Genomic DNA, 22,243 nt, shown 5'->3' on the forward strand with positions numbered 1-22,243 from the left:
TGTATGGCCGGGTGTGATGGAGTACGGCGCTGTTTCACACTGTATGGCCGGGTGTGATGGAGTACGGCGCTATGTCACACTGTACAGCCGGGTGTGATGGAGTACGGCGTTGTTTCACACTGTATGGCCGGGTGTGATGGAGTACGGTGCTATGTCACACTGTATGGCCGGGTGTGATGGAGTACGGCGCTATGTCACACTGTATGGCCGGGTGTGATGGAGTACGGCGCTGTTTCACACTGTATGGCCGGGTGTGATGGAGTACGGCGCTGTTTCACACTGTATGGCCGGGTGTGATGGAGTACGGCGCTGTTTCACATTGTGTATGGAGCAGCCACAACACAATGTCAAGGAGCGCTGTACTTGGTTACCCGAGGCCACTTGTCAGTGGGTGCCTCCCCAGCTGATATTAATGGAGAGATCATCAATATGAAGTGAAAAATCCTCTCGCCCCTCTGAGGCAGTCTTTTCCTCTTGCACAGCAGTCACCGTGCGCAGTCTCTTGCCCCTCGGGGGCAGTCACCGTGCGCAGTCTCTAGCCCCTCGGGGGCAGTCACCGTGCGCAGCCTCTTGCCCCTCGGGGGCAGTCACCGTGCGCAGCCTCTTGCCCCTCGGGGGCAGTCACCGTGCGCAGCCTCTTGCCCCTCGGGGGCAGTCACCGTGCGCAGTCTCTTGCCCCTCGGGGGCAGTCACCGTGCGCAGTCTCTTGCCCCTCGGGGGCAGTCACCGTGCGCAGCCTCTTGCCCCTCGGGGGCAGTCACCGTGCGCAGCCTCTTGCCCCTCGGGGGCAGTCACCGTGCGCAGTCTCTTGCCCCTCGGGGGCAGTCACCGTGCGCAGTCTCTTGCCCCTCGGGGGCAGTCACCGAGCACAGTCTTCCCTTACTCTGGTGTCACTGGGTTATGGGGGCCGCCGCTGTGGCTAATTTCTCGCAGTTACACATCAGCCCCAGATTCATCATCTCCCGGCATCTGGAGACGCCGCAGGTCATGTGACGCCGGATACAATCTATCTGATTGACATTTCCAGATCTCCGATTCCTCCAAAGAGATGAAACAAAGACAACAGACATGAAGGGTTAACAGGGGGCCGTGACATCATCTCCGCCATTGCTGGCTTCTGTCCAAGGGGTCTAAGGGTCTGACAATGAGGGGAAGGGGCAGAGGCTTTGTGTGCAGAGACCAATGATTGGGAATAGGGGTGGAAAGCTGCAGAGTGGACCACGGGGGGTTAACGAGGGAGTCATCATTGGAAGTGTAGAGGAGTACAGGGTGAGAGCGGGGTGTGTAGAGGAGTACAGGGTGAGAGCGGGGGGTGTAGAGGAGTACAGGGAAGGAGTGGGGGTGTAAAGGAGAACTGGGGTGACAGTGGGGAGTATAGAGTCATACGGGGTGAGAGCAGGAGGTGAAGAGGAGTACGAGGGGTGAGAGCGGGGGGTGTAGAGGAGTACGAGGGGTGAGAGCGGGGTGTGTAGAGGAGTACGAGGGGTGAAAGCGGGGGTGTAGAGGAGTACGAGGGGTGAGAGCGGGGGGTGTAGAGGAGTACGAGGGGTGAGAGCGGGGTGTGTAGAGGAGTACGAGGGGTGAAAGCGGGGGTGTAGAGGAGTACGAGGGGCGAGAGCGGGGTGTGTAGAGGAGTACGAGGGGTGAAAGCGGGGGTGTAGAGGAGTACGAGGGGCGAGAGCGGGAGGTGAAAAGGAGTACGAGGGGTGAGAGTGGGGGGTGTACAGGAGTACGAGAGGTGAGAGCGGGGGGTGTAGAGGAGTACGAGGGGTGAGAGCGGGAGGTGTAGAGGCGTACGAGGGGTGAGAGCGGGAGGTGTAGAGGAATACGAGGGGTGAGAGCGGGGGGTGTAGAGGAGTACGAGGGGTGTGAGCGGGTGTGTAGAGGAGTACGAGGGGTGAGAGCGGGGTGTGTAGAGGAGTACGAGGGGTGAGAGCGGGGGTGTAGAGGAGTACGAGGGGTGAGAGCGGGAGGTGTAGAGGAGTACGAGGGGTGAGAGCGGGGGTGTAGAGGAGTACGAGGGGTGAGAGCAGGAGGTGTAGAGGAGTACGAGGGGTGAGAGCGGGGAGTGTAGAGGAGTACGAGGGGTGAGAGCGGGGAGTGTAGAGGAGTAAGAGGGGTGAGAGCGGGAGGTGTAGAGGAGTACGAGGGTTGAGAGCGGGGGTGTAGAGTAGTACGAGGGGTGAGAGCAGGAGGTGAAGAGGAGTACGAAGGGTGAGAGCAGGGAGTGTAGAGGAGTACGAGGGATGAGAGCGGGGAGTGTAGAGGAGTACGAGGGGTGAGAGCGGGGAGTGTAGAGGAGTACGAGGGGTGAGAGCGGGAGGTGTAGAGTAGTACGAGGGGTGAGAGCGGGGGTGTAGAGTAGTACGAGGGGTGAGAGCAGGAGGTGAAGAGGAGTACGAAGGGTGAGAGCAGGGAGTGTAGAGGAGTACGAGGGGTGAGAGCGGGTGTGTAGAGGAGTACGAGGGGTGAGAGCAGGAGGTGAAGAAGAGTACGAAGGGTGAGAGTGGGGGGTGTAGAGGAGTACGAGGGGTGAGAGCGGGAGGTGTAGAGGAGTACGAGGGGTGAGAGCAGGGGTGTAGAGTAGTACGAGGGGTGAGAGCAGGAGGTGAAGAGGAGTACGAAGGGTGAGAGCAGGGAGTGTAGAGGAGTACGAGGGGTGAGAGCGGGTGTGTAGAGGAGTACGAGGGGTGAGAGCAGGAGGTGAAGAAGAGTACGAAGGGTGAGAGCAGGGAGTGTAGAGGAGTACGAGGGGTGAGAGCGGGTGTGTAGAGGAGTACGAGGGGTGAGAGCAGGGAGTGTAGAGGAGTACGAGGGGTGAGAGCGGGAAGTGTAGAGGAGTACGAAGGGTGAGAGCGGGGAGTGTAGAGGAGTACGAGGGGTGAGAGCGGGAGGTGTAGAGGAGTACGAGGGGTGAGAGCGGGGGTGTAGAGGAGTACGAGGGGTGAGAGCGGGGGTGTAGAGGAGTACGAGGGGTGAGAGCGGGAGGTGTAGAGGAGTACGAGGGGTGAGAGCGGGGGGTGTAGAGGAGTACGAGGGGTGAGAGCGGGGGGTGTAGAGGAGTACGAGGGGTGAGAGCGGGGGGTGTAGAGGAGTACGAGGGGTGAGAGCAGGAGGTGAAGAGGAGTACGAAGGGTGAGAGCAGGGAGTGTAGAGGAGTACGAGGGGTGAGAGCAGGGAGTGTAGAGGAGTACGAGGGGTGAGAGCGGGGAGTGTAGAGGAGTACGAGGGGTGAGAGCGGGAGGTGTAGAGTAGTACGAGGGGTGAGAGCGGGGGTGTAGAGTAGTACGAGGGGTGAGAGCAGGAGGTGAAGAGGAGTACGAAGGGTGAGAGCGGGGGGTGTAGAGGAGTACGAGGGGTGAGAGCGGGGAGTGTAGAGGAGTACGAGGGGTGAGAGCAGGAGGTGAAGAGGAGTACGAAGGGTGAGAGCAGGGAGTGTAGAGGAGTACGAGGGGTGAGAGCGGGTGTGTAGAGGAGTACGAGGGGTGAGAGCAGGAGGTGAAGAAGAGTACGAAGGGTGAGAGCAGGGAGTGTAAAGGAGTACGAGGGGTGAGAGCGGGTGTGTAGAGGAGTACGAGGGGTGAGAGCAGGGAGTGTAGAGGAGTACGAGGGGTGAGAGCGGGGAGTGTAGAGGAGTACGAAGGGTGAGAGCGGGGAGTGTAGAGGAGTACGAGGGGTGAGAGCGGGAGGTGTAGAGGAGTACGAGGGGTGAGAGCGGGGGGTGTACAGGAGTACGAGGGGTGAGAGCGGGGGGTGTAGAGGAGTACGAGGGGTGAGAGCGGGGGGTGTAGAGGAGTACGAGGGGTGAGAGCGGGAGGTGTAGAGGAGTACGAGGGGTGAGAGCAGGGGTGTAGAGTAGTACGAGGGGTGAGAGCAGGAGGTGAAGAGGAGTACGAAGGGTGAGAGCAGGGAGTGTAGAGGAGTACGAGGGGTGAGAGCGGGTGTGTAGAGGAGTACGAGGGGTGAGAGCAGGAGGTGTAGAGGAGTACGAGGGGTGAGAGCGGGGGGTGTAGAGGAGTACAAGGGGTGAGAGCGGGGGGTGTAGAGGAGTACGAGGGGTGAGAGCGGGGTGTAGAGGAGTACGAGGGGTGAGAGCGGCGGGTGTAGAGGAGTACGAGCGGGGGTGTAGAGGAGTACGAGGGGTGAGAGCGGGGTGTGTAGAGGAGTACGAGGGGTGAGAGCGGGAGGTGTAGAGGAGTAAGAGGGGTGAGAGCGGGGGGTGTGTAGAGGAGTACGAGGGGTGAGAGCGGGGGGTGTAGAGGAGTACAAGGGGTGAGAGCGGGGGGTGTAGAGGAGTACGAGGGGTGAGAGCGGGGGGTGTAGAGGAGTACGAGGGGTGAGAGCGGGGTGTGTGTAGAGGAGTACGAGGGGTGATAGCGGGGGGTGTAGAGGAGTACGAGGGGTGAGAGCGGGGTGTGTGTAGAGGAGTACGAGGGGTGAGAGCGGGGGGTGTAGAGGAGTACAAGGGGTGAGAGCGGGGGGTGTAGAGGAGTACGAGGGGTGAGAGCGGGGTGTAGAGGAGTACGAGGGGTGAGAGCGGCGGGTGTAGAGGAGTACGAGCGGGGGTGTAGAGGAGTACGAGGGGTGAGAGCGGGGTGTGTAGAGGAGTACGAGGGGTGAGAGCGGGGTGTGTAGAGGAGTACGAGGGGTGAGAGCGGGGTGTGTAGAGGAGTACGAGTGGTGAGAGCGGGAGGTGTAGAGGAGTACGAGGGGTGAGAGCGGGGGGTGTGTAGAGGAGTACGAGGGGTGAGAGCGGGGGGTGTAGAGGAGTACGAGGGGTGAGAGCGGGGGGTGTAGAGGAGTACGAGGGGTGAGAGCGGGGGGTGTAGAGGAGTACGAGGGGTGAGAGCGGGGTGTGTGTAGAGGAGTACGAGGGGTGATAGCGGGGGGTGTAGAGGAGTACGAGGGGTGAGAGCGGGGGGTGTAGAGGAGTACGAGGGGTGAGAGCGGGGTGTGTGTAGAGGAGTACGATGGGTGAGAGCGGGGGGTGTACAGGAGTACAAGGGGTGAGAGCGGGGGGTGTAGAGGAGTACGAGGGGTGAGAGCGGGGTGTGTGTAGAGGAGTACGAGGGGTGAGAGCGGGGGGTGTAGAGGAGTACAAGGGGTGAGAGCGGGGGGTGTAGAGGAGTACGAGCGGGGGTGTAGAGGAGTACGAGGGGTGAGAGCGGGGTGTGTAGAGGAGTACGAGGGGTGAGAGCGGGGTGTGTAGAGGGGTGAGAGCGGGGTGTGTAGAGGAGTACGAGGGGTGAGAGCGGGGGGTGTAGAGGAGTACGAGGGGTGAGAGCGGGGGTGTAGAGGAGTACGAGGGGTGAGATCGGGGTGTGTGTAGAGGAGTACGAGGGGTGAGAGCGGGGGGTGTAGAGGAGTACGAGGGGTGAGAGCGGGGGTGTAGAGGAGTACGGGGGGTGAGAGCGGGGGGTGTAGAGGAGTACGAGGGGTGAGAGCGGGGGGTGTAGAGGAGTACGAGGGGTGAGAGCGGGGGTGTAGAGAAGTACGAGGGGTGAGAGCGGGGGGTGTGTAGAGGAGTGCGAGGGGTGAGAGCGGGGGGTGTAGAGGAGCACGAGGGGTGAGAGCGGGGGGTGTAGAGGAGTACGAGGGGTGAGAGCGGGGGGTGTAGAGGAGCACGACGGGTGAGAGCGGGGTGTAGAGGAGTACGAGGGGTGAGAGCGGGGGGTGCAGAGGAGTACGAGGGGTTAGAGCGGGGGTGTAGAGGAGTACGAGGGGTGAGAGCGGGGGTGTAGAGGAGTACGAGGGGTGAGAGCGGGGGTGTAGAGGAGTACGAGGGGTGAGAGCGGGGGGTGTAGAGGAGTACGAGGGGTGAGAGCGGGGGGTGTAGAGGAGTACGAGGGGTGAGAGCGGGGAGTGTAGAGGAGTACGAGGGGTGAGAGCGGGGAGTGTAGCGAGTACGAGGGGTGAGAGCGGGGGTGTAGAGGAGTACGAGGGGTGAAAGCGGGGAGTGTAGCGGAGTACGAGGGGTGAGAGCGGGGGTGTAGAGGAGTACGAGGGGTGAGAGCGGGGGGTGTAGAGGAGTACGAGGGGTGAGAGCGGGGGTGTAGAGGAGTACGAGGGGTGAGAGCGGGGGGTGTAGAGGAGTACGAGGGGTGAGAGTGGGGTGTAGAGGAGTACGAGGGGTGAGAGCGGCGGGTGTAGAGGAGTACGAGCGGGGGTGTAGAGGAGTACGAGGGGTGAGAGCGGGGGGTGTAGAGGAGTACGAGGGGTGAGAGCGGGGGGTGTAGAGGAGTACGAGGGGTGAGAGCGGGGGGTGTGGAGGAGTACGAGGGGTGAGAGCGGGGGGTGTAGAGGAGTACGAGGGGTGAGAGCGGGGGGTGTAGAGGAGTACAAGGGGTGAGAGCGGGGGGTGTAGAGGAGTACGAGGGGTGAGAGCGGCGGGTGTAGAGGAGTACGAGCGGGGGTGTAGAGGAGTACGAGGGGTGAGAGCGGGGTGTGTAGAGGAGTACGAGGGGTGAGAGCGGGGTGTGTAGAGGAGTACGAGGGGTGAGAGCGGGGTGTGTACAGGAGTATGAGGGGTGAGATCGGGGTGTGTGTAGAGGAGTACGAGGGGTGAGAGCGGGGGGTGTAGAGGAGTACGAGGGGTGAGAGCGGGGGTGTAGAGGAGTACGGGGGGTGAGAGCGGGGGTGTAGAGGAGTACGAGGGGTGAGAGCGGGGGGTGTAGAGGAGAACGAGGGGTGAGAGCGGGGGTGTAGAGAAGTACGAGGGGTGAGAGCGGGGGGTGTGTAGAGGAGTGCGAGGGGTGAGAGCGGGGGTGTAGAGGAGTACGAGGGGTGAGAGCGGGGGGTGTAGAGGAGTACGAGGGGTGAGAGCGGGGGTGTAGAGAAGTACGAGGGGTGAGAGCGGGGGGTGTGTAGAGGAGTGCGAGGGGTGAGAGCGGGGGTGTAGAGGAGTACGAGGGGTGAGAGCGGGGGGTGTAGAGGAGTACGAGGGGTGAGAGCGGGGGTGTAGAGAAGTACGAGGGGTGAGAGCGGGGGGTGTGTAGAGGAGTGCGAGGGGTGAGAGCGGGGGGTGTAGAGGAGCACGAGGGGTGAGAGCAGGGGTGTAGAGGAGCACGACGGGTGAGAGCGGGGTGTAGAGGAGTACGAGGGGTGAGAGCGGGGGGTGTAGAGGAGTACGAGGGGTGAGAGCGGGGGGTGTAGAGGAGTACGAGGGGTGAGAGCGGGGAGTGTAGAGGAGTACGAGGGGTGAGAGCGGGGGTGTAGAGGAGTACGAGGGGTGAAAGCGGGGAGTGTAGAGGAGTACGAGGGGTGAAAGCGGGGGTGTAGAGGAGTAGGAGGGGTGAGAGCGGGGGTGTAGAGGAGTACGAGGGGTGAGAGCGGGGGGTGTAGCGGAGTACGAGGGGTGAGAGCGGGGGTGTAGAGGAGTACGAGGGGTGAGAGCGGGGGGTGTAGAGGAGTACGAGGGGTGAGAGCGGGGGTGTAGAGGAGTACGAGGGGTGAGAGCGGGGTGTGTAGAGGAGTACGAGGGGTGAGAGCGGGGTGTGTACAGGAGTATGAGGGGTGAGATCGGGGTGTGTGTAGAGGAGTACGAGGGGTGAGAGCGGGGGGTGTAGAGGAGTACGAGGGGTGAGAGCGGGGGGTGTAGAGGAGTACGAGGGGTGAGAGCGGGGGTGTAGAGAAGTACGAGGGGTGAGAGCGGGGGGTGTGTAGAGGAGTGCGAGGGGTGAGAGCGGGGGTGTAGAGGAGTACGAGGGGTGAGAGCGGGGGGTGTAGAGGAGTACGAGGGGTGAGAGCGGGGGTGTAGAGAAGTACGAGGGGTGAGAGCGGGGGGTGTGTAGAGGAGTGCGAGGGGTGAGAGCGGGGGTGTAGAGGAGTACGAGGGGTGAGAGCGGGGGGTGTAGAGGAGTACGAGGGGTGAGAGCGGGGGTGTAGAGAAGTACGAGGGGTGAGAGCGGGGGGTGTGTAGAGGAGTGCGAGGGGTGAGAGCGGGGGGTGTAGAGGAGCACGAGGGGTGAGAGCGGGGGGTGTGTAGAGGAGTACGAGGGGTGAGAGCGGGGAGTGTAGAGGAGTACGAAGGGTGAGAGCGGGGAGTGTAGAGGAGTACGAGGGGTGAGAGCGGGAGGTGTAGAGGAGTACGAGGGGTGAGAGCGGGGGGTGTACAGGAGTACGAGGGGTGAGAGCGGGGGGTGTAGAGGAGTACGAGGGGTGAGAGCGGGGGGTGTAGAGGAGTACGAGGGGTGAGAGCGGGAGGTGTAGAGGAGTACGAGGGGTGAGAGCAGGGGTGTAGAGTAGTACGAGGGGTGAGAGCAGGAGGTGAAGAGGAGTACGAAGGGTGAGAGCAGGGAGTGTAGAGGAGTACGAGGGGTGAGAGCGGGTGTGTAGAGGAGTACGAGGGGTGAGAGCAGGAGGTGTAGAGGAGTACGAGGGGTGAGAGCGGGGGGTGTAGAGGAGTACAAGGGGTGAGAGCGGGGGGTGTAGAGGAGTACGAGGGGTGAGAGCGGGGTGTAGAGGAGTACGAGGGGTGAGAGCGGCGGGTGTAGAGGAGTACGAGCGGGGGTGTAGAGGAGTACGAGGGGTGAGAGCGGGGTGTGTAGAGGAGTACGAGGGGTGAGAGCGGGAGGTGTAGAGGAGTAAGAGGGGTGAGAGCGGGGGGTGTGTAGAGGAGTACGAGGGGTGAGAGCGGGGGGTGTAGAGGAGTACAAGGGGTGAGAGCGGGGGGTGTAGAGGAGTACGAGGGGTGAGAGCGGGGGGTGTAGAGGAGTACGAGGGGTGAGAGCGGGGTGTGTGTAGAGGAGTACGAGGGGTGATAGCGGGGGGTGTAGAGGAGTACGAGGGGTGAGAGCGGGGTGTGTGTAGAGGAGTACGAGGGGTGAGAGCGGGGGGTGTAGAGGAGTACAAGGGGTGAGAGCGGGGGGTGTAGAGGAGTACGAGGGGTGAGAGCGGGGTGTAGAGGAGTACGAGGGGTGAGAGCGGCGGGTGTAGAGGAGTACGAGCGGGGGTGTAGAGGAGTACGAGGGGTGAGAGCGGGGTGTGTAGAGGAGTACGAGGGGTGAGAGCGGGGTGTGTAGAGGAGTACGAGGGGTGAGAGCGGGGTGTGTAGAGGAGTACGAGTGGTGAGAGCGGGAGGTGTAGAGGAGTACGAGGGGTGAGAGCGGGGGGTGTGTAGAGGAGTACGAGGGGTGAGAGCGGGGGGTGTAGAGGAGTACGAGGGGTGAGAGCGGGGGGTGTAGAGGAGTACGAGGGGTGAGAGCGGGGGGTGTAGAGGAGTACGAGGGGTGAGAGCGGGGTGTGTGTAGAGGAGTACGAGGGGTGATAGCGGGGGGTGTAGAGGAGTACGAGGGGTGAGAGCGGGGGGTGTAGAGGAGTACGAGGGGTGAGAGCGGGGTGTGTGTAGAGGAGTACGATGGGTGAGAGCGGGGGGTGTACAGGAGTACAAGGGGTGAGAGCGGGGGGTGTAGAGGAGTACGAGGGGTGAGAGCGGGGTGTGTGTAGAGGAGTACGAGGGGTGAGAGCGGGGGGTGTAGAGGAGTACAAGGGGTGAGAGCGGGGGGTGTAGAGGAGTACGAGCGGGGGTGTAGAGGAGTACGAGGGGTGAGAGCGGGGGGTGTAGAGGAGTACGAGGGGTGAGAGCGGGGGGTGTAGAGGAGTACGAGGGGTGAGAGCGGGGGGTGTGGAGGAGTACGAGGGGTGAGAGCGGGGGGTGTAGAGGAGTACGAGGGGTGAGAGCGGGGGGTGTAGAGGAGTACAAGGGGTGAGAGCGGGGGGTGTAGAGGAGTACGAGGGGTGAGAGCGGCGGGTGTAGAGGAGTACGAGCGGGGGTGTAGAGGAGTACGAGGGGTGAGAGCGGGGTGTGTAGAGGAGTACGAGGGGTGAGAGCGGGGTGTGTAGAGGAGTACGAGGGGTGAGAGCGGGGTGTGTACAGGAGTATGAGGGGTGAGATCGGGGTGTGTGTAGAGGAGTACGAGGGGTGAGAGCGGGGGGTGTAGAGGAGTACGAGGGGTGAGAGCGGGGGTGTAGAGGAGTACGGGGGGTGAGAGCGGGGGTGTAGAGGAGTACGAGGGGTGAGAGCGGGGGGTGTAGAGGAGAACGAGGGGTGAGAGCGGGGGTGTAGAGAAGTACGAGGGGTGAGAGCGGGGGGTGTGTAGAGGAGTGCGAGGGGTGAGAGCGGGGGTGTAGAGGAGTACGAGGGGTGAGAGCGGGGGGTGTAGAGGAGTACGAGGGGTGAGAGCGGGGGTGTAGAGAAGTACGAGGGGTGAGAGCGGGGGGTGTGTAGAGGAGTGCGAGGGGTGAGAGCGGGGGTGTAGAGGAGTACGAGGGGTGAGAGCGGGGGGTGTAGAGGAGTACGAGGGGTGAGAGCGGGGGTGTAGAGAAGTACGAGGGGTGAGAGCGGGGGGTGTGTAGAGGAGTGCGAGGGGTGAGAGCGGGGGGTGTAGAGGAGCACGAGGGGTGAGAGCAGGGGTGTAGAGGAGCACGACGGGTGAGAGCGGGGTGTAGAGGAGTACGAGGGGTGAGAGCGGGGGGTGTAGAGGAGTACGAGGGGTGAGAGCGGGGGGTGTAGAGGAGTACGAGGGGTGAGAGCGGGGAGTGTAGAGGAGTACGAGGGGTGAGAGCGGGGGTGTAGAGGAGTACGAGGGGTGAAAGCGGGGAGTGTAGAGGAGTACGAGGGGTGAAAGCGGGGGTGTAGAGGAGTAGGAGGGGTGAGAGCGGGGGTGTAGAGGAGTACGAGGGGTGAGAGCGGGGGGTGTAGCGGAGTACGAGGGGTGAGAGCGGGGGTGTAGAGGAGTACGAGGGGTGAGAGCGGGGGGTGTAGAGGAGTACGAGGGGTGAGAGCGGGGGTGTAGAGGAGTACGAGGGGTGAGAGCGGGGTGTGTAGAGGAGTACGAGGGGTGAGAGCGGGGTGTGTACAGGAGTATGAGGGGTGAGATCGGGGTGTGTGTAGAGGAGTACGAGGGGTGAGAGCGGGGGGTGTAGAGGAGTACGAGGGGTGAGAGCGGGGGGTGTAGAGGAGTACGAGGGGTGAGAGCGGGGGTGTAGAGAAGTACGAGGGGTGAGAGCGGGGGGTGTGTAGAGGAGTGCGAGGGGTGAGAGCGGGGGTGTAGAGGAGTACGAGGGGTGAGAGCGGGGGGTGTAGAGGAGTACGAGGGGTGAGAGCGGGGGTGTAGAGAAGTACGAGGGGTGAGAGCGGGGGGTGTGTAGAGGAGTGCGAGGGGTGAGAGCGGGGGTGTAGAGGAGTACGAGGGGTGAGAGCGGGGGGTGTAGAGGAGTACGAGGGGTGAGAGCGGGGGTGTAGAGAAGTACGAGGGGTGAGAGCGAGAGCTGGGGGTGTGTAGAGGAGTGCGAGGGGTGAGAGCGGGGGGTGTAGAGGAGCACGAGGGGTGAGAGCGGGGGGTGTGTAGAGGAGTACGAGGGGTGAGAGCGGGGAGTGTAGAGGAGTACGAAGGGTGAGAGCGGGGAGTGTAGAGGAGTACGAGGGGTGAGAGCGGGAGGTGTAGAGGAGTACGAGGGGTGAGAGCGGGGGGTGTACAGGAGTACGAGGGGTGAGAGCGGGGGGTGTAGAGGAGTACGAGGGGTGAGAGCGGGGGGTGTAGAGGAGTACGAGGGGTGAGAGCGGGAGGTGTAGAGGAGTACGAGGGGTGAGAGCAGGGGTGTAGAGTAGTACGAGGGGTGAGAGCAGGAGGTGAAGAGGAGTACGAAGGGTGAGAGCAGGGAGTGTAGAGGAGTACGAGGGGTGAGAGCGGGTGTGTAGAGGAGTACGAGGGGTGAGAGCAGGAGGTGTAGAGGAGTACGAGGGGTGAGAGCGGGGGGTGTAGAGGAGTACAAGGGGTGAGAGCGGGGGGTGTAGAGGAGTACGAGGGGTGAGAGCGGGGTGTAGAGGAGTACGAGGGGTGAGAGCGGCGGGTGTAGAGGAGTACGAGCGGGGGTGTAGAGGAGTACGAGGGGTGAGAGCGGGGTGTGTAGAGGAGTACGAGGGGTGAGAGCGGGAGGTGTAGAGGAGTAAGAGGGGTGAGAGCGGGGGGTGTGTAGAGGAGTACGAGGGGTGAGAGCGGGGGGTGTAGAGGAGTACAAGGGGTGAGAGCGGGGGGTGTAGAGGAGTACGAGGGGTGAGAGCGGGGGGTGTAGAGGAGTACGAGGGGTGAGAGCGGGGTGTGTGTAGAGGAGTACGAGGGGTGATAGCGGGGGGTGTAGAGGAGTACGAGGGGTGAGAGCGGGGTGTGTGTAGAGGAGTACGAGGGGTGAGAGCGGGGGGTGTAGAGGAGTACAAGGGGTGAGAGCGGGGGGTGTAGAGGAGTACGAGGGGTGAGAGCGGGGTGTAGAGGAGTACGAGGGGTGAGAGCGGCGGGTGTAGAGGAGTACGAGCGGGGGTGTAGAGGAGTACGAGGGGTGAGAGCGGGGTGTGTAGAGGAGTACGAGGGGTGAGAGCGGGGTGTGTAGAGGAGTACGAGGGGTGAGAGCGGGGTGTGTAGAGGAGTACGAGTGGTGAGAGCGGGAGGTGTAGAGGAGTACGAGGGGTGAGAGCGGGGGGTGTGTAGAGGAGTACGAGGGGTGAGAGCGGGGGGTGTAGAGGAGTACGAGGGGTGAGAGCGGGGGGTGTAGAGGAGTACGAGGGGTGAGAGCGGGGGGTGTAGAGGAGTACGAGGGGTGAGAGCGGGGTGTGTGTAGAGGAGTACGAGGGGTGATAGCGGGGGGTGTAGAGGAGTACGAGGGGTGAGAGCGGGGGGTGTAGAGGAGTACGAGGGGTGAGAGCGGGGTGTGTGTAGAGGAGTACGATGGGTGAGAGCGGGGGGTGTACAGGAGTACAAGGGGTGAGAGCGGGGGGTGTAGAGGAGTACGAGGGGTGAGAGCGGGGTGTGTGTAGAGGAGTACGAGGGGTGAGAGCGGGGGGTGTAGAGGAGTACAAGGGGTGAGAGCGGGGGGTGTAGAGGAGTACGAGCGGGGGTGTAGAGGAGTACGAGGGGTGAGAGCGGGGTGTGTAGAGGAGTACGAGGGGTGAGAGCGGGGTGTGTAGAGGGGTGAGAGCGGGGTGTGTAGAGGAGTACGAGGGGTGAGAGCGGGGGGTGTAGAGGAGTACGAGGGGTGAGAGCGGGGGTGTAGAGGAGTACGAGGGGTGAGATCGGGGTGTGTGTAGAGGAGTACGAGGGGTGAGAGCGGGGGGTGTAGAGGAGTACGAGGGGTGAGAGCGGGGGTGTAGAGGAGTACGGGGGGTGAGAGCGGGGGGTGTAGAGGAGTACGAGGGGTGAGAGCGGGGGGTGTAGAGGAGTACGAGGGGTGAGAGCGGGGGTGTAGAGAAGTACGAGGGGTGAGAGCGGGGGGTGTGTAGAGGAGTGCGAGGGGTGAGAGCGGGGGGTGTAGAGGAGCACGAGGGGTGAGAGCGGGGGGTGTAGAGGAGTACGAGGGGTGAGAGCGGGGGGTGTAGAGGAGCACGACGGGTGAGAGCGGGGTGTAGAGGAGTACGAGGGGTGAGAGCGGGGGGTGCAGAGGAGTACGAGGGGTTAGAGCGGGGGTGTAGAGGAGTACGAGGGGTGAGAGCGGGGGTGTAGAGGAGTACGAGGGGTGAGAGCGGGGGTGTAGAGGAGTACGAGGGGTGAGAGCGGGGGGTGTAGAGGAGTACGAGGGGTGAGAGCGGGGGGTGTAGAGGAGTACGAGGGGTGAGAGCGGGGAGTGTAGAGGAGTACGAGGGGTGAGAGCGGGGAGTGTAGCGAGTACGAGGGGTGAGAGCGGGGGTGTAGAGGAGTACGAGGGGTGAAAGCGGGGAGTGTAGCGGAGTACGAGGGGTGAGAGCGGGGGTGTAGAGGAGTACGAGGGGTGAGAGCGGGGGGTGTAGAGGAGTACGAGGGGTGAGAGCGGGGGTGTAGAGGAGTACGAGGGGTGAGAGCGGGGGGTGTAGAGGAGTACGAGGGGTGAGAGTGGGGTGTAGAGGAGTACGAGGGGTGAGAGCGGCGGGTGTAGAGGAGTACGAGCGGGGGTGTAGAGGAGTACGAGGGGTGAGAGCGGGGGGTGTAGAGGAGTACGAGGGGTGAGAGCGGGGGGTGTAGAGGAGTACGAGGGGTGAGAGCGGGGGGTGTGGAGGAGTACGAGGGGTGAGAGCGGGGGGTGTAGAGGAGTACGAGGGGTGAGAGCGGGGGGTGTAGAGGAGTACAAGGGGTGAGAGCGGGGGGTGTAGAGGAGTACGAGGGGTGAGAGCGGCGGGTGTAGAGGAGTACGAGCGGGGGTGTAGAGGAGTACGAGGGGTGAGAGCGGGGTGTGTAGAGGAGTACGAGGGGTGAGAGCGGGGTGTGTAGAGGAGTACGAGGGGTGAGAGCGGGGTGTGTACAGGAGTATGAGGGGTGAGATCGGGGTGTGTGTAGAGGAGTACGAGGGGTGAGAGCGGGGGGTGTAGAGGAGTACGAGGGGTGAGAGCGGGGGTGTAGAGGAGTACGGGGGGTGAGAGCGGGGGTGTAGAGGAGTACGAGGGGTGAGAGCGGGGGGTGTAGAGGAGAACGAGGGGTGAGAGCGGGGGTGTAGAGAAGTACGAGGGGTGAGAGCGGGGGGTGTGTAGAGGAGTGCGAGGGGTGAGAGCGGGGGTGTAGAGGAGTACGAGGGGTGAGAGCGGGGGGTGTAGAGGAGTACGAGGGGTGAGAGCGGGGGTGTAGAGAAGTACGAGGGGTGAGAGCGGGGGGTGTGTAGAGGAGTGCGAGGGGTGAGAGCGGGGGTGTAGAGGAGTACGAGGGGTGAGAGCGGGGGGTGTAGAGGAGTACGAGGGGTGAGAGCGGGGGTGTAGAGAAGTACGAGGGGTGAGAGCGGGGGGTGTGTAGAGGAGTGCGAGGGGTGAGAGCGGGGGGTGTAGAGGAGCACGAGGGGTGAGAGCAGGGGTGTAGAGGAGCACGACGGGTGAGAGCGGGGTGTAGAGGAGTACGAGGGGTGAGAGCGGGGGGTGTAGAGGAGTACGAGGGGTGAGAGCGGGGGGTGTAGAGGAGTACGAGGGGTGAGAGCGGGGAGTGTAGAGGAGTACGAGGGGTGAGAGCGGGGGTGTAGAGGAGTACGAGGGGTGAAAGCGGGGAGTGTAGAGGAGTACGAGGGGTGAAAGCGGGGGTGTAGAGGAGTAGGAGGGGTGAGAGCGGGGGTGTAGAGGAGTACGAGGGGTGAGAGCGGGGGGTGTAGCGGAGTACGAGGGGTGAGAGCGGGGGTGTAGAGGAGTACGAGGGGTGAGAGCGGGGGGTGTAGAGGAGTACGAGGGGTGAGAGCGGGGGTGTAGAGGAGTACGAGGGGTGAGAGCGGGGTGTGTAGAGGAGTACGAGGGGTGAGAGCGGGGTGTGTACAGGAGTATGAGGGGTGAGATCGGGGTGTGTGTAGAGGAGTACGAGGGGTGAGAGCGGGGGGTGTAGAGGAGTACGAGGGGTGAGAGCGGGGGGTGTAGAGGAGTACGAGGGGTGAGAGCGGGGGTGTAGAGAAGTACGAGGGGTGAGAGCGGGGGGTGTGTAGAGGAGTGCGAGGGGTGAGAGCGGGGGTGTAGAGGAGTACGAGGGGTGAGAGCGGGGGGTGTAGAGGAGTACGAGGGGTGAGAGCGGGGGTGTAGAGAAGTACGAGGGGTGAGAGCGGGGGGTGTGTAGAGGAGTGCGAGGGGTGAGAGCGGGGGTGTAGAGGAGTACGAGGGGTGAGAGCGGGGGGTGTAGAGGAGTACGAGGGGTGAGAGCGGGGGTGTAGAGAAGTACGAGGGGTGAGAGCGGGGGGTGTGTAGAGGAGTGCGAGGGGTGAGAGCGGGGGGTGTAGAGGAGCACGAGGGGTGAGAGCAGGGGTGTAGAGGAGCACGACGGGTGAGAGCGGGGTGTAGAGGAGTACGAGGGGTGAGAGCGGGGGGTGTAGAGGAGTACGAGGGGTGAGAGCGGGGGGTGTAGAGGAGTACGAGGGGTGAGAGCGGGGAGTGTAGAGGAGTACGAGGGGTGAGAGCGGGGGTGTAGAGGAGTACGAGGGGTGAAAGCGGGGAGTGTAGAGGAGTACGAGGGGTGAAAGCGGGGGTGTAGAGGAGTAGGAGGGGTGAGAGCGGGGGTGTAGAGGAGTACGAGGGGTGAGAGCGGGGGGTGTAGAGGAGTACGAGGGGTGAGAGCGGGGGTGTAGAGGAGTACGAGGGGTGAGAGCGGGGGGTGTAGAGGAGTACGAGGGGTGAGAGTGGGGTGTAGAGGAGTACGAGGGGTGAGAGCGGCGGGTGTAGAGGAGTACGAGCGGGGGTGTAGAGGAGTACGAGGGGTGAGAGCGGGGTGTGTAGAGGAGTACGAGGGGTGAGAGCGGGGTGTGTAGAGGAGTACGAGGGGTGAGAGCGGGGAGTGTAGAGGAGTACGAGGGGTGAGAGCGGGGATGTAGAGGAGTACGAGGGGTGAGAGCGGGGGTGTAGAGGAGTACGAGGGGTGAGAGCGGCGGGTGTAGAGGAGTACGAGCGGGGGTGTAGAGGAGTACGAGGGGTGAGAGCGGGGTGTGTAGAGGAGTACGAGGGGTGAGAGCGGGGTGTGTGTAGAGGAGTACGAGGGGTGAGAGCGGGGGGTGTAGAGGAGTACAAGGGGTGAGAGCGGGGTGTGTAGAGGAGTACGAGGGGTGAGAGCGGGGGGTGTAGAGGAGTACGAGGGGTGAGAGCGGGGGTGTAGAGGAGTACGAGGGGTGAGAGCGGGGGTGTAGAGGAGTACGAGGGGTGAGAGCGGGGGTGTAGAGGAGTACGAGGGGTGAGAGCGGGGGGTGTAGAGGAGTACGAGGGGTGAGAGCGGGGGGTGTAGAGGAGTACGAGGGGTGAGAGCGGGGAGTGTAGAGGAGTACGAGGGGTGAGAGCGGGGATGTAGAGGAGTACGAGGGGTGAGAGCGGGGGTGTAGAGGGGTACGAGGGGTGAAAGCGGGGAGTGTAGAGGAGTACGAGGGGTGAGAGCGGGGGTGTAGAGAAGTACGAGGGGTGAGAGCGGGGGGTGTGTAGAGGAGTGCGAGGGGTGAGAGCGGGGGGTGTAGAGGAGCACGAGGGGTGAGAGCAGGGGTGTAGAGGAGCACGACGGGTGAGAGCGGGGTGTAGAGGAGTACGAGGGGTGAGAGCGGGGGGTGTAGAGGAGTACAAGGGGTGAGAGCGGGGGGTGTAGAGGAGTACGAGGGGTGAGAGCGGCGGGTGTAGAGGAGTACGAGCGGGGGTGTAGAGGAGTACGAGGGGTGAGAGCGGGGTGTGTAGAGGAGTACGAGGGGTGAGAGCGGGGTGTGTAGAGGAGTACGAGGGGTGAGAGCGGGGTGTGTACAGGAGTACGAGGGGTGAGATCGGGGTGTGTGTAGAGGAGTACGAGGGGTGAGAGCGGGGGGTGTAGAGGAGTACGAGGGGTGAGAGCGGGGGTGTAGAGGAGTACGGGGGGTGAGAGCGGGGGTGTAGAGGAGTACGAGGGGTGAGAGCGGGGGTGTAGAGGAGTACGAGGGGTGATAGCGGGGGGTGTAGAGGAGTACGAGGGGTGAGAGCGGGGGTGTAGAGAAGTACGAGGGGTGAGAGCGGGGGGTGTGTAGAGGAGTGCGAGGGGTGAGAGCGGGGGTGTAGAGGAGTACGAGGGGTGAGAGCGGGGGGTGTAGAGGAGTACGAGGGGTGAGAGCGGGGGTGTAGAGAAGTACGAGGGGTGAGAGCGGGGGGTGTGTAGAGGAGTGCGAGGGGTGAGAGCGGGGGTGTAGAGGAGTACGAGGGGTGAGAGCGGGGGGTGTAGAGGAGTACGAGGGGTGAGAGCGGGGGTGTAGAGAAGTACGAGGGGTGAGAGCGGGGGGTGTGTAGAGGAGTGCGAGGGGTGAGAGCGGGGGGTGTAGAGGAGCACGAGGGGTGAGAGCAGGGGTGTAGAGGAGCACGACGGGTGAGAGCGGGGTGTAGAGGAGTACGAGGGGTGAGAGCGGGGGGTGTAGAGGAGTACGAGGGGTGAGAGCGGGGGGTGTAGAGGAGTACGAGGGGTGAGAGCGGGGAGTGTAGAGGAGTACGAGGGGTGAGAGCGGGGAGTGTAGAGGAGTACGAGGGGTGAAAGCGGGGAGTGTAGAGGAGTACGAGGGGTGAAAGCGGGGGTGTAGAGGAGTAGGAGGGGTGAGAGCGGGGGTGTAGAGGAGTACGAGGGGTGAGAGCGGGGGGTGTAGAGGAGTACGAGGGGTGAGAGCGGGGGTGTAGAGGAGTACGAGGGGTGAGAGCGGGGGGTGTAGAGGAGTACGAGGGGTGAGAGTGGGGTGTAGAGGAGTACGAGGGGTGAGAGCGGCGGGTGTAGAGGAGTACGAGCGGGGGTGTAGAGGAGTACGAGGGGTGAGAGCGGGGTGTGTAGAGGAGTACGAGGGGTGAGAGCGGGGTGTGTAGAGGAGTACGAGGGGTGAGAGCGGGGGGTGTAGAGGAGTACGAGGGGTGAGAGCGGGGGTGTAGAGGAGTACGAGGGGTGAGAGCGGGGTGTGTGTAGAGGAGTACGAGGGGTGAGAGCGGGGGGTGTAGAGGAGTACGAGGGGTGAGAGCGGGGGTGTAGAGGAGTACGAGGGGTGAGAGCGGGGGTGTAGAGGAGTACGAGGGGTGAGAGCGGGGGGTGTAGAGGAGTACGAGGGGTGAGAGCAGGGGTGTAGAGGAGTACAAGGGGTGAGAGCGGGGTGTGTAGAGGAGTACGAGGGGTGAGAGCGGGGGGTGTAGAGGAGTACGAGGGGTGAGAGCGGGGGTGTAGAGGAGTACGAGGGGTGAGAGCGGGGGTGTAGAGGAGTACGAGGGGTGAGAGCGGGGGTGTAGAGGAGTACGAGGGGTGAGAGCGGGGGGTGTAGAGGAGTACGAGGGGTGAGAGCGGGGGGTGTAGAGGAGTACGAGGGGTGAGAGCGGGGAGTGTAGAGGAGTACGAGGGGTGAGAGCGGGGATGTAGAGGAGTACGAGGGGTGAGAGCGGGGGTGTAGAGGGGTACGAGGGGTGAAAGCGGGGAGTGTAGAGGAGTACGAGGGGTGAAAGTGGGGGTGTAGAGGAGTAGGAGGGGTGACAGCGGGGGTGTAGAGGAGTACGAGGGGTGAGAGCGGGGGGTGTAGAGGAGTACGAGGGGTGAGAGCGGGGGTGTAGAGGAGTACGAGGGGTGAGAGCGGGGGTGTAGAGGAGTACGAGGGGTGAGAGCGGGGGGTATAGAGTAGTACGAGGGGTGAGAGCAGGGGGTGTAGAGGAGTACGAGGGGTGAGAGCGGGGGGTGTAGAGGAGTACGAGGGGTGAGAGCGGGGGGTGTAGAGGAGTACGGGGGGTGTAGAGGAGTACGAGGGGTGAGAGCGGGGGTGTAGAGGAGTACGAGGGGTGAGAGCGGGGGGTGTAGAGGAGTACGAGGGGTGAGAGCGGGGGGTGTAGAGGAGTACGAGGGGTGAGAGCGGGGGGTGTAGAGGAGTACGAGGGGTGAGAGCGGGGGTGTAGAGGAGTACGAGGGGTGAGAGCGGGGGGTGTAGAGGAGTACGAGGGGTGAGAGCGGGGGTGTAGAGGAGTACGAGGGGTGAGAGCGGGAGGTGTAGAGGAGTACGAGGGGTGAGAGCGGGGGGTGTGGAGGAGTACGAGGGGTGAGAGCGGGGGTGTAGAGGAGTACGAGGGGTGAGAGCGGGGGGTGTAGAGGAGTATGAGGGGTGAGAGCGGGGTGTGTAGAGGAGTACGAGGGGTGAGAGCGGGGGGTGTAGAGGAGTACGAGGGGTGGGAGCGGGGGTGTAGAGGAGTACGAGGGCTGAGAGCGGGGGGTGTAGAGGCGTACGAGGGGTGAGAGCGGGGTGTGTAGAGGAGTACGAGGGGTGAGAGCGGGGGGTGTAGAGGAGTACGAGGGGTGAGAGCGGGGGGTGTAGAGGAGTACGAGGGGTGAGAGCGGGGGGTGTAGAGGAGTACGAGGGGTGAGAGCGGGGTGTGTAGAGGAGTACGAGGGGTGAGAGCGGGGTGTGTAGAGGAGTACGAGGGGTGAGAGCGGGGGGTGTAGAGGAGTACGAGGGGTGAGAGCGGGGGGTGTAGAGGAGTACGAGGGGTGAGAGCGGGGGGTGTAGAGGAGTACGAGGGGTGAGTTAGGGGGGTGTAGAGGAGTACGAGGGGTGAGAGCGGGGGTGTAGAGGAGTACGAGGGGCTGAGAGCGGGGGGTGTAGAGGAGTACGAGGGGTGAGAGCGGTGTGTGTAGAGGAGTACGAGGGGTGAGAGCGGGGGGTGTAGAGGAGTACGAGGGGTGAGAGCGGGGGGTGTAGAGGAGTACGGGGGGTGTAGAGGAGTACGAGAGGTGAGAGCGGGGGTGTAGAGGAGTACGAGGGGTGAGAGCGGGGGGTGTAGAGGAGTACGAGGGGTGAGAGCGGGGGGTGTAGAGCAGTACGAGGGGTGAGAGCGGGGGGTGTAGAGGAGTACGAGGGGTGAGAGCGGGGGGTGTAGAGGAGTACGAGGGGTGAGAGCGGGGAGTGTAGAGGAGTACGAGGGGTGAGAGCGGGGGTGTAGAGGAGTACGAGGGGTGAGAGCGGGGAGTGTAGAGGAGTACGAGGGGTGAGAGCGGGGGTGTAGAGGAGTACGAGGGGTGAGAGCGGGGATGTAGAGGAGTACGAGGGGTGAGAGCGAGGAGTGTAGAGGAGTACGAGGGGTGAGAGCGGGGGTGTAGAGGAGTACGAGGGGTGAGAGTGGGGGGTGTAGAGGAGTACGAGGGGTGAGAGCGGGGGGTGTAGAGGAGTACGAGGGGTGAGAGCGGGGGGTGTGGAGGAGTACGAGGGGTGAGAGCGGGGGGTGTAGAGGAGTACGAGGGGTGAGAGCGGGGGGTGTAGAAGAGTACGAGGGGTGAGAGCGAGGGGTGTAGAGGAGTAGGAGGGGTGAGAGCGGGGTGTGTAGAGGAGTACGAGGGGTGAGAGCGGGGAGTGTAGAGGAGTACGAGGGGTGAGAGCGGGGGTGTAGAGGAGTACGAGGGGTGAGAGTGGGGGGTGTAGAGGAGTACGAGGGGTGAGAGCGGGTGAGAGCGGGGGGTGTAGAGGAGTACGAGGGGTGAGAGCGGGTGGTGTAGAGGAGTACGAGGGGTGAGAGCGGGGGGTGTAGAGGAGTACGAGGGGTGAGAGCGGGGGGTGTAGAGGAGTACGAGGGGTGAGAGCGAGGGGTGTAGAGGAGTACGAGGGGTGAGAGCGGGAGGTGTAGAGGAGTACGAGGGGTGAGAGCGGGGGGTGTAGAGGAGTACGAGGGGTGAGAGCGGGGGTGTAGAGGAGTAGGAGGGGTGAGAGCGGGGGTGTAGAGGAGTACGAGGGGTGAGAGCGAGGTGTAGAGGAGTACGAGGGGTGAGAGCGGGGGGTGTGGAGGAGTACGAGGGGTGAGAGCGGGGGGTGTAGAGGAGTACGAGGGGTGAGAGCGGGGGGTGTAGAGGAGTACGAGGGGTGAGAGCGAGGGGTGTAGAGGAGTAGGAGGGGTGAGAGCGGGGGGTGTAGAGGAGTAGGAGGGGTGACACCTATACATGAATTGGTTGTTGATATATTGGGGTCACATACATATATTGGGGGCCACATCTAACTCCAAAGCAGGTGCAATTTTGCATTTTTAGCGGCTTCTGGGCTCCTGGATACTGTTCTTACACAGGGGCCACATCTGTCTGTGTCCGCCAATATTGGGGGCCAGATGTGTATATAGGGGGTGACACACATATTGGGGGTCGCACACACATATTGGGGGGTAATGCATAGACATTGGGGGTCGCACACACATCTTGGGGGCAAATACATAGACATTGGGGGTCGCGCACACATCTTGGGGGGGTCACACACACATCTTGGGGGTAAATACATAGACATTGGGGGTCGCACACACATCTTGGGGGTAAATACATAGACATTGGGGGTCGCACACATCTTGGGGGGTCGCACACACATCTTGGGGGGTAATACATAGACATTGGGGGTCGCACACATCTTGGGGGGGGTCGCACACACATATTGGGGGGTAATACATAGACATTGGCGGGTTGCACACACATCTTGGGGGGTAATACATAGAGTTTGGGGGGTCGCACACACATCTTGGGGGGGTTGCACACACATCTTGGGGGGTAATACATACACTTTGGGGGGTCGCACACAAATCTTGGGGGGTCGCACACACATCTTGGGGGTAATACATAGACATTGGGGGTAGCACACACATCTTGGGGGGTAATACATAGACATTGGGGGTTGCACACACATCTTGGGGGTAAATACATAGACATTGGGGGGGTCGCACACACATCTTGGGGGGTCGCACACATCTTGGGGGTCGCACACACATCTTGGGGGGTAATACATAGACATTGGGGGGTCGCACACACATCTTGGGGAGTCGCACACATCTTGGGGGGTCGCACACACATATTGGGGG

General features: G+C 62.8%; 1 protein-coding gene across 1 annotated transcript in view; it reads right to left on the bottom strand.

Moving 5' to 3' along the window:
• The window catches only part of ST8SIA1 (ST8 alpha-N-acetyl-neuraminide alpha-2,8-sialyltransferase 1), a 73,282-nt gene that overhangs the window by 50,154 nt on the left and 885 nt on the right, over positions 1-22,243 (bottom strand). The window lies entirely within an intron of this gene.

The sequence above is a fragment of the Ranitomeya imitator genome, chromosome 4, assembly GCF_032444005.1.
Source record: "Ranitomeya imitator isolate aRanImi1 chromosome 4, aRanImi1.pri, whole genome shotgun sequence".
Lineage (NCBI taxonomy): Eukaryota > Metazoa > Chordata > Amphibia > Anura > Dendrobatidae > Ranitomeya > Ranitomeya imitator.